Source organism: Palaemon carinicauda, chromosome 30 (genome assembly GCF_036898095.1).
Source record: "Palaemon carinicauda isolate YSFRI2023 chromosome 30, ASM3689809v2, whole genome shotgun sequence".
In the NCBI taxonomy this organism is placed as follows: domain Eukaryota; kingdom Metazoa; phylum Arthropoda; class Malacostraca; order Decapoda; family Palaemonidae; genus Palaemon; species Palaemon carinicauda.
The window spans coordinates 67,623,888-67,634,593 of NC_090754.1; positions in this window are offsets into that span (position 1 = coordinate 67,623,888).

The window sequence follows — 10,706 nt, forward strand, 5'->3', positions numbered from 1 at the left end:
AATGATGAATGTAGACGTGCTTATTTGGAGAAGCAGGAGGCCTATCATCTTTAGAAGGGTAACAGATCAGATTTGACCTGGGATAACTATATTATTATTATTATTATTATTATTATTATTATTATTATTACTCAGTTTAGAGCTTTTGCTAAGAGAGTTTATGGTTCAACTGATAAGGAATACAATTTAACCATAAAAGAAACCCTTACTGGTACAACCCAGGAACGTAAGTGGCGGATTACCCTTTAATCTGCACTGTTTGGTATAGATACAACAGTTCCACCCTTACTTAAACCAGATGGCTCTGTCACTGTCCAAAGGAAAAGGCAACCCTTTTAGCTGATGTGTTTGACAGTAAACACAGTAATGAGAAACTTGAACTTCCTCATTCCTGTTTTCCCGAGGCTAAACTAACTAGTTTAGCTTTTCGATCTCGTAAAATTAAAGCTCTGTTGATGGACCTTGATGCTTATGGAGGTGTAGACCCAAATGACATTTTTCCTTTGTTTTTTTTTTTTATAAAGACTGCAGGTTTCTTAGCTCTAAAGTTATGAGTTATTTTGCGCAAGTTAGCAAGAAGAGGAGCTTTTAGCATTTGCTGGAGAATTGGTAAGGTTACTTCACCATGTAAATGTGTTTGTGGTAGCTAAAGTCCAACTGATTACTGCCCAGTTTCCTTAACTCCCATATTAGCTAAAGTTTTTGAGCATCTTCTGGCAAAACGTCTTAACAAGTTTGCTGAAGGTAATCAGCTGTTCCCTAGTTTGTAATTTGATTTTCGTAAAGGCCTTGGAGCAGGTAATGCACTTCTTACAATCTCCAATGCTGTACAGAAAGCCCTTGATTGTGTTCAGGAAGTTCGTATGATTGGTCTTGATTTTAGTGCTGCCTTTGACCGTGTTAACCACGAGGCCCTTGTTTTCAAACTCAAACGGTTGGGAGTGGGTGGGTCGTTTCTTGGCATTATTATTGATTTTTTTAAATTAATAGATCTCAAGAGTTGTTGTTGATGGGCACCATAATGAATATAGAAATGTGATATCTGGTGTTCCACAGAGCAGTGTTCTTGACTCATTACTTTTCATACTATATACATATGACGAGTGGTTTGGACTAGGAAACAAGCTTGTTGCATATGCAGATGATGCTACTCTCTGCATCAATTCCATCTCCTGAATGTAAATATGTGGTTGCTAGATCCATTAAAAGAGTTCTATTTAAAATTAGTTCATGGTGCAAATTATGGGGTATGAAGTTGAATCCTAACAAAACTCAAAGTATGATTGTAAGTAGGTCAAGTGAATCAATATCCGGATCTCAGCATTGATAAAGTTTCTTCAATTTTGTATGACTTAGAATTTTAGGTGTGATTCTCGACAGCAAATTTGAATTTGAGAAACACATTAGGTCTGTGTCTTCTTCAGTTGCATAAGAAACTTGGCTTATTAAGAAAGTCTTTTAAGATTTTTGGTGATCAATCTATTCTGAAGAAGTGTTTTAATTCTTTCATTTTACCTTGTTTCGAGTATTGTTCTCCTGTCTGATTATCATCTGCTGATTCTCATCTTAATTTGTTGGACGGAAACTTATGGTCAATTAAATTTCTCATTCCTGATCTAGATATTAATTTCTGGCACCATCGTTCAATTAGTTAATCATGCATGTTGCATAAGATTTTTTTTATAATTTTGACCATCATTTGCATTCAGATCTTCCCAGACAGTTCCATCCTGTTCGTAATACTAGGTATGTAGTTAATTCTAATAGTCAGGCCCTCTCCATCATAAGGCAAAATACTACGCAGTACTCTAGAAGTTTTATTCCAGATATGACTAAGTCGTGGAATGATCTTCCTAATCGGGTATTTGTATCAGTAGAACTTCAAAAGTTCAAACTTAACGCAAATGTTTTTATGTTGAACAAGCTGACATAAGTCTTTTCATAGTTAATATATGACATATCTGTTTTGATGTTACCGTTTTTAGAATAATTATTGTTGATTTTTTCTCATCGATTATTTATTTCCGTATTCCTTTCCTCACTGGGCCATTTTTCCCTGTTGGTGCCTTTTGGCTTATAGCATCTCGCGTGCTTTCCCATCCAGGGTTGTACTTTGGATAGTGATAATGATAATAATAATAGAGTCATAGCCTCTGTACCATGTCCTTCCACTGTCTTGACTTAGAGTTCTCTTGCTTGAGGGTCCACTCGGGCACGCTGTTCCATCTTATTTCTCTTTCTCTTGTTTTTTTTTTTTTTTTTTAAGTTTTTATAGTTTATCTAGATGTTTATTTTGATGTTGTTACTGTTCTTAAAATATTGATTTTTTCCTTGTTTCCTTCCCTCACTGGTCTATTTTCCCTGTCGAAGCCCTTGCGCTTATAACATCGTGCTTTTCCAACTAGGTTTGTAGCTTATCAAGTAATAATAATAATAATAATAATAATAATAATAATAATAATAATAGCTTCCTTTTAACATTAAGTTTTATCTACTACTACTACTACTACTACTACTACTACTACTACTACTACTACTACTACTACTACTACTAATAATAATAATAATAATAATATAATGATAACTACAACAACAACAATAACAATAATAATAATAATGATAATGATAATAATAACAACAACAATAATAATAATAATAATAATAATAATAATAATAATAATAATAATAATAATAATAATAATAATAGGCTTTATTTTGGCATTATATTCTACCTAATAATAATAATAATAATAATAATAATAATAATAATAATAATAATAATAATAATAATAATAATAATAATAATAGGCTTTATTTTAGCATTGTTTTATCTAATAATAATAATAATAATAATAATAATAATAATAATAATAATAATAATAATAATAATACTTGGCCGCTACCGTTTTACTCCAAAAAAAAAAAAACTAAAGCTCTTTGTTTAATTAATGCAGATGTGTTTGACTGCATAAAAATGTGCAATGTTGAAGAATTTAGAATACATAGCATGGAGCCATACGTATTATTTACTTAGAAATATTCTTGCGTTTAAATGTAAAAAAATAAACACATTTCTTTTTAATAATACAAAAATATCAATGGATGGGGATAAGAACAATACGTTTTTATTCTTTTACAATAAAACAATATAAGTTATGAGGAAGTCAATGGTAGGCATCGAATTGTGGGATTTCAGGACATGACTTCAAGGAGGCGAAGTGAATTAATTTGAGGTCACTTCAATGATGAATTAGTATGTGGGGTCACTGTGGAGGATTGATTTTATTTTAATTTATTTTTTGTTTGCCAAATCAAGAGTGAGAGAGAGAGAGAGAGAGAGAGAGAGAGAGAGAGAGAGGAGAGAGGAGAGAGAGAGAGAGAGAGAGAGAGGAGACGAGAGAGAGAGGAGAGAGAGAGAGAGAGAGTGTGTTTATTTAAGTTTTATCAGAGAGAGAGAGAGAGAGAGAGAGAGAGAAAGTGTTTTACAGTATTGGCTTTAGTTTTGTCACAGAGAGAGAGAGAGAGAGAGAGAGAGAGAGAGAGAGAGAGAAGGAGAGAGAGAGAGAGAGAGAGGAGAGAGAGGAGAGAGAGACAAATAATTCTTTTTCGCATTAAGGTGGCCTCCTTGTTGGAACTCTTGTGCCAGTAGCCGTCTGCGTTATTAGCGATACAGCCTGGATTGTAATAGTAATAATACAAGCAATGAAATTTTATTTATTGACCCTAAATATATAGTTTTGAGATATATATGCAAAACCTGAAAGTGTTTGGCAAATAATGAAAAACAAACTTGAAAATGCTGAAATTGATTTCGGCGTATTAGCATTTGAGACCTAAGGCCAAACGTCGGTTATACTCGTAGCTTTACCGTCTTTATATGCTTAGTTGGTCCCCGTAGGTCTACAATATGAATCAGCAGCCATTGTCTGATTTTCTCTGGTCCTAGGATGGATTGGTGGAACTGTGAATTGGCGCTAATCCTAAAGGGGCCCATACACGTTCAAAAAAGCGTCAAAATTTTGCATCAAAATTTTGACGTGTAACTTTGATACAAAATTTTGATGCATAATTGCCCATACACGTATAGGCGTTTTTCCCATCAAAATTCAGTATCGTCAAAATCTTCGACATGGATGCATCAGGGGCCATAGCACTAGTGTTGGCATTGGACTCTGATAAACCTCCTGGTAAACGTCGGAAATGGACATCAAAATAGATCTTTCATATATAAACTATAAAAAGAGACTTGTGTCAGCCTGATCAACATAAATACATTCACTGGTAGTTTGAACTTTTGAAGGTCTTATCCCTCAACTTTCGAAGACAACCCCAATGACTAAGCGACACATTACAGACCATTCCAAATCCCTGTAATAAAATGCAGGTCTATATATATATATATATATATATATATATATATATATATATATATATATATATATATATATATATATATATATATTTTATATATATATATATATATATATATATATATATATATATATATATATATATATATATATATATAAATATTTACCCCTATGTAAATATAAATCGATTCATTGAACGTGAAATGTGTGAAATAATACGTTAACCCAATTAAATGATCTGCCAAGATATAATAATAATAATAATAATAATAATAATAATAATAATAATCATAATAGTAGTAGTAGTAGTAGTAGTAGTAGTAGTAGTAGTAGTAGTAGCCACTTTAAAACAATATGAATAACAACACAAAGAAGAAGAAGAAGAAGAAGAACAACAACAACAACAACAACAAGAGTTCTTCGTTGACAATGAAACCTGTGATTACAAATAGTTAACACTTAAAAAATAAAAACAATTTTAATCGGAAATTCTCGGTAAAAATATATTGTTTTCGGTCGTATACTATTTACTATAAATTGCAAAGCTACAACCCTAGTTGGAAAAGCAGGATATGCTACAAGCCCAGGGGTCCCAACAGGGAAAATAGCTCAGTGAGGAAAGGAAACAAGGAAAAATTAAATATTTTAAGTTTTTCAGTATATATTACTGTATATATATATATATATATATATATATATATATATATATATATATATATATATATATATATATATAGAGTGTGTGTGTGTGTGCGTGTGTTTGTATGCATATATTTCATAGATATATGTGTGTATGTGCACTAATACAAAGAAATCCTGCACTTTTTCATTCGTGGTTAAAGAAAAATTAACCGTAACCAGAGATTTGGATCCAATGTAGCACTGTCTGGACAGTCAAAGGACCCAATAGCTCTCTAGTGTTAGTATTTCAAGGGATACAAGAAAGAGGTAGAATAATCAAAGGGTCGAATAAGTAAACGATCGAATAAGCAAAAGGGTCAAATAAATAAGGGGTTGAATATGCAAGGAGTCGAATAAAAAAGAGGTAGAATAATCAAGGGGTCGAAAACTTCAATCAAAAATTTCTTTTCGGTCTCTTTCTTCACAAAGATGGTGATCCTATCTCCTCGTCAGTCACCTGCGAACTAAAAAGTTTGTTAAAAATTTTGACAGGAGCCCACACACGCATAAAAATTTGACGACTCATCAAAAAATATCAAACGGATTTGATCCATCAAAATTTTGTTTCAAATCTTTTTTTTGACATCAAAACGTCCTACAATGCAAAATTTTGACGCTTTTTTTGAACGTGCATGGGCCCCTTAATGTGTATATGTTCGATCTCTGGTACTTTTTTTTTCTGCAGCTCTATGACCTGTCTCTTATCTTTGCAATTCGTGAGTGACCTTTAGTTGAGACTATCATGAGCCGAAACATCAGCCTAGCAACGCTAAGGACTCTTCATCCAACTTCTCTCATATGCGTTGCATAAGGAAATTATGACAGCTACCATAAGGTGTGGGAAGAGTAATTGCAAGTCTCAAAGAAACCAAGAGAAGAGAGATAAGCCAAGGTCATCTAAATCACAAAGATGACCCTTATAACTCTTATGTTGGACAGATCATAATAGATGATTTGACTTGAGGATTGGAAGACAGAACGATGCTCTGTTTTCTTGATAATTTTCTGAATAAAACTACCACTACTGTATAATAATAATAATAATAATAATAATAATAATAATAATAATAATAATAATAATAATAATAATAATAATAATAATAATAATATTTTTTTTTTTTTGCATATTCTTGATATATTTACTTTTTATGAAATAGTTTGTTTATCCAATTTAACGGAGGTAATCCTCAACTAGGCCAGTGTTCAAACATTTCGTAATTCTTGTTCTTTTGTTCCATTTTGTGATGAAAGCTCGAATCATGTGTTTATTCGATGTGGCTAAATACTGCTTGAAAAAAAAAATGAGGTAAATTAACATTATTTGTTAATTAAATACTGTAGATCATTTAAATAAGATTGACCAATAACTCTTTAATTTTAAGTTCAAGAAATGAATATTGATAAATTATTTTCAGTATTTTTTTTTTTCAAGCAAACTTTAGCAATGTTATGAAGCCTGATAACATACCAGGATTTGCTTTGGGAGAGATTGTGTAGCCTACTGTTTTATTTTTTAAAGGCAATATGAAATTATACGAATAATAAATGAAGAATGGAGGAGGAAATATATAACGACAACCATAAACAAAATAACGGATACATTGTTGTTAAACGTATCGGAAATTGACATGCGCTTTTAAATGTAACAACGGAAGCACGTGCAGGAAATTGAATTACGTAAATCATCTGTTCAAGACTCTCTCTCTCCTCTCCTCTCTCTCTCTCTCTCTCTCTCCTCTCTCTCTCTCTCCTCTCCTCTCTCTCTCCTCTCTCTCTCTCTCTCCTCTCTCTCTCAAAAAGTAAAAAAAAGAAAAATAGGCTAGGAGTGTCATGACAAGCAAGATATTCTATGTGCAATATTATAGTCATAACTCATCTTGCATGTTTCCAATACTCAGATTATTCCTAATGTATGATTTGTTTCATATGACTTTCGTCTAAAACAAAATGGTCCTATACGTCTTTTAGATAGAAGAGAGAGAGGCTCAAATATAGATAGATTATTATTATTATTATTATTATTATTTATTATTATTATTATTATTATTATTATTATTATTATTATTATTATTATTATTATTATTATTATTATTATTATTATAAAATTGTTAAGAACCAAAAGGAACCTGAACAGTCGTGCCTAGACCCACATTTGAATACTTAAACATTCTTTTAACTAACATAAATTATTCATTAAATAAGTAGATAAAAATAAACAAAGGAAAGAAGTGAAGTATTTCGAATGCACAAAAATCTTAGCGATTCAACAAACAAAGCGCTCGTCATTGGAATTGTCCACTTACACAAATAATACGACAAACGTGAATTTCATTGACCAGATTTCCTGACAGACCAGGCAACTGGCAAGAAGAACGTGTATCAACCCTTATGTCAAGACGTGAAAAAACCCACATTGATTTCCGTCAGTATTCCCACAGAATAATTAGTTATTAGAAGAAGAGAAAAGGACCGTAAGGGAGGGCTGTCTTAAAACACCGCTGTTACGAGAGACGGTTACGCAACTCGTTTACGCACAGACATACGTTGAATAGACCAAGTTTCTCGGAAAGGGCGAAGTTTCTTTGAGGTGGGAACTAAGAATTATGAGTAATCAAAGTTTTCTTTGGGGTGGGAACCAAGAATTATGAGTAATCAAAGTTTCTTTGGGGTGGGAACCAAGAATTATGAGTAATCAAAGTTTCTTTGGGGTGGGAAACCAAGAATTATGAGTAATCAAAGTTCTTTGGGGGTGGGAACCAAGAATTATGAGTAATCAAAGTTTCTTTGGGGTGGGAACCAAGAATTATGAGTAATCAAAGTTTCTTTGGGGTGGGAACCAAGAATTATGAGTAATCAAAGTTTCTTTGGGGTGGGAACCAAGAATTATGAGTAATCACAGTTTCTTTGGGGTGGGAACCAAGAATTATGAGTAATCAAAGATTCTTTACAACTATATTTGTTAGTAGTTTAAGCATGTGATATCGATAGAATGAATCAGATTGGGAATTTATTAGATAACCAAGGAACTAATTTTATTAGCAGTGAGTATGTAGTAGAAACGACCGATTTTCTGAGATAAAATACGAAATCTAAACTTGGATAAAGAGAAGTAGCCAAGAACTTCAAGAAGTAATTACATCCAAGTGAAACTGTCTTGGGATTGGGATGACAAAGCAAACACACCTTATTATCGCCGGATTTCCCGAGTTAGGATACACCTATTTTAAAAGTCCTTATCTGTTTGCCCTAGAAACACATCCAGCCAAGCCAGGTACACACTGAAACAAACCAAAACACGTAAACAAAAAAAAATTCTGAGAATCTTCCTTACATTTCAAAATAACCTAAAGTGGATTAGCTTCTTCAGAGCGCTTCACGTGGACCGCTGTAGGAAAGGTATTTGATGCGCATCTTCGGACGCTAACTGCACTTGCTTTACATAGGCCTAATTCAACTTTACTTCCATAATCCATTCCCACTTCTTTTCGTCCATCTTACTGTTCAACCACACTATCTTTTACTTCATAGCGTAACTACAGGGCTTTCTCCCAGTTGCACTTAGTCGCTGCCAGAACGGTTGGAAAATGATGAAATTAGAATAATGGCAGGTGTAGTCAAGATTAAAAATGATACAGAATTAATTAATAGTTTGACGACTGTGGGCATGTGTTGAGGATGGATGGTGTGGAGGAAAAGAGGAGGGCTTACGGGCAATTTGTTAGGGGGGAAGATCGAGAGGGAGGCATAGAATTATATGGCGATCGGTGAAGGATGATATAAAGAGAAGAGGTTGGGTGGAAGAGGATGCCTTTGATAGAATGCATTGGAGAAGACGCATCAGGCAACCGACCCCTTAATGTAGGGATAACGGTGGGAAAGAAGCTTAAGAAGAGCTGATTGTCCTGAACTGAAATTGAAAACCATAAGGAAAACATTTCCCACTGCCTTGGAATTTCCAGAGAACAAGTGCCATCGAGAACCCATATTTGAAAGCACTTTCTTTCCTAAGGTGTATGCAACATGGAAATCCCCACTATTGAAGAGGCACGTCCGTTTTGTTGCTAAATGTTAACGTGAAAACTTTTTTTAATTTTCTACTTTCCCAAAATGTTCACACACACACACACACACACACACACACACACACACACACACACACACACACACACACACATATATATATATATATATATATATATATATATATATATATATATATATATATATATATATATATATATATATGTGTGTGTGTGTGTGTGTGTGTGTGTGTGTGTGTATTCTTTATAGAGGCGATCAATAGGTCGCTGCTCATCATAGAGGGTTCTCTTTTTGCGATAATTATGACGACGTATTGTATGGAAAACAGATGAAACAATAACGCCTGGAATAGAATTAGCCCCATAACATTTTGAACAATATTCTGGATGATTATACTTTAAAATTACACACACACACACACACACACACACACACACACACACACACACACACACACACACACATACGCGCGCGCGTGTCCTTGATCGTGCACACGCTGTTTGAGAAAATTGTCAATGGAAATATCAATAAAGAAATAGATATCTAATATATTTTAACATGATAAAAAACTCGTTAGCGATAAATTTAAGATAACTAATATTTTCGCTCTGTTTAATCAATCGATTAACCAAAGAAACTAAAACTTATAGGTGATAATTACGGTACCACCATTTTGTAGAGCGAAAGCGAAAGTTACGATTATGCAAGAGAGAGAGAGAGAGAGAGAGAGAGAGAGAGGAGAGAGAGAGAGAGAGAGAGAGAGAGAGAGAGAGAGAGAGAGAGAGAGTGAGAGAGAGATTCAGGTGAATTTCTTGCCTTGATATTACATATTATTCTTTTGGCGGTGTTAACTAAATAGTTACATCACAATGGTTTGGTCCGGATAAGCCTTGCGCTAAGTTTGACAACTTTTAATCTCACCTGGTTTTATGGGTCACATCCAGACCTCAGGAATTCTAAGAAGGAATATTTAATCTATTTGAAATAGGAATAAGAAAGCAATATCAGGTTTGAGGATAATATTTCAGGAATGGGTCCGAATACACATAGAAATAATAGGTTATCAATGTCATTTGAGATTCCTTTATAAAAGGCTTTAGCTTATCCCCATGACTTAAGAAATTGAGAACATCTAAGTGAAAGTCTAAGAAACTTTAGCACAAGTTGCGATCATGATTAAGCTATCTGTAAACTACCAACCTTCCCATTTGTTTTAGTAGAAGAATATAAGATTTACCTTCGCCCCAAGAAAAGCGTTCAAATACACTAAACTGAGAGTGGAATTCACAGTGTAATGATCAGCATGGATTAATCTAAGGGAAAAAACTATGCATAGAAAGTTTACCTGAAAATATGCTAGAAGTGGGAATGGATTATGGAAGTAAAGTTGAATTAGGCCTATGTAAGCTTTCTAATCATTGATCTAAGGTAGCTACAAAATGTATATTTAGTTATTCAGATTGCTGGTAGATTAATTTTTTTTATAGATGGAAAATACTGACTTGGTGAATGAGGATTTGCCCCAGACAGAGGGTTGTAGTGAAGGTCAATGCTTAAGGAACTGGTTTTATGAACGGTTTTTGCCAAGTAGCATCGTATACATCTTACAGTACA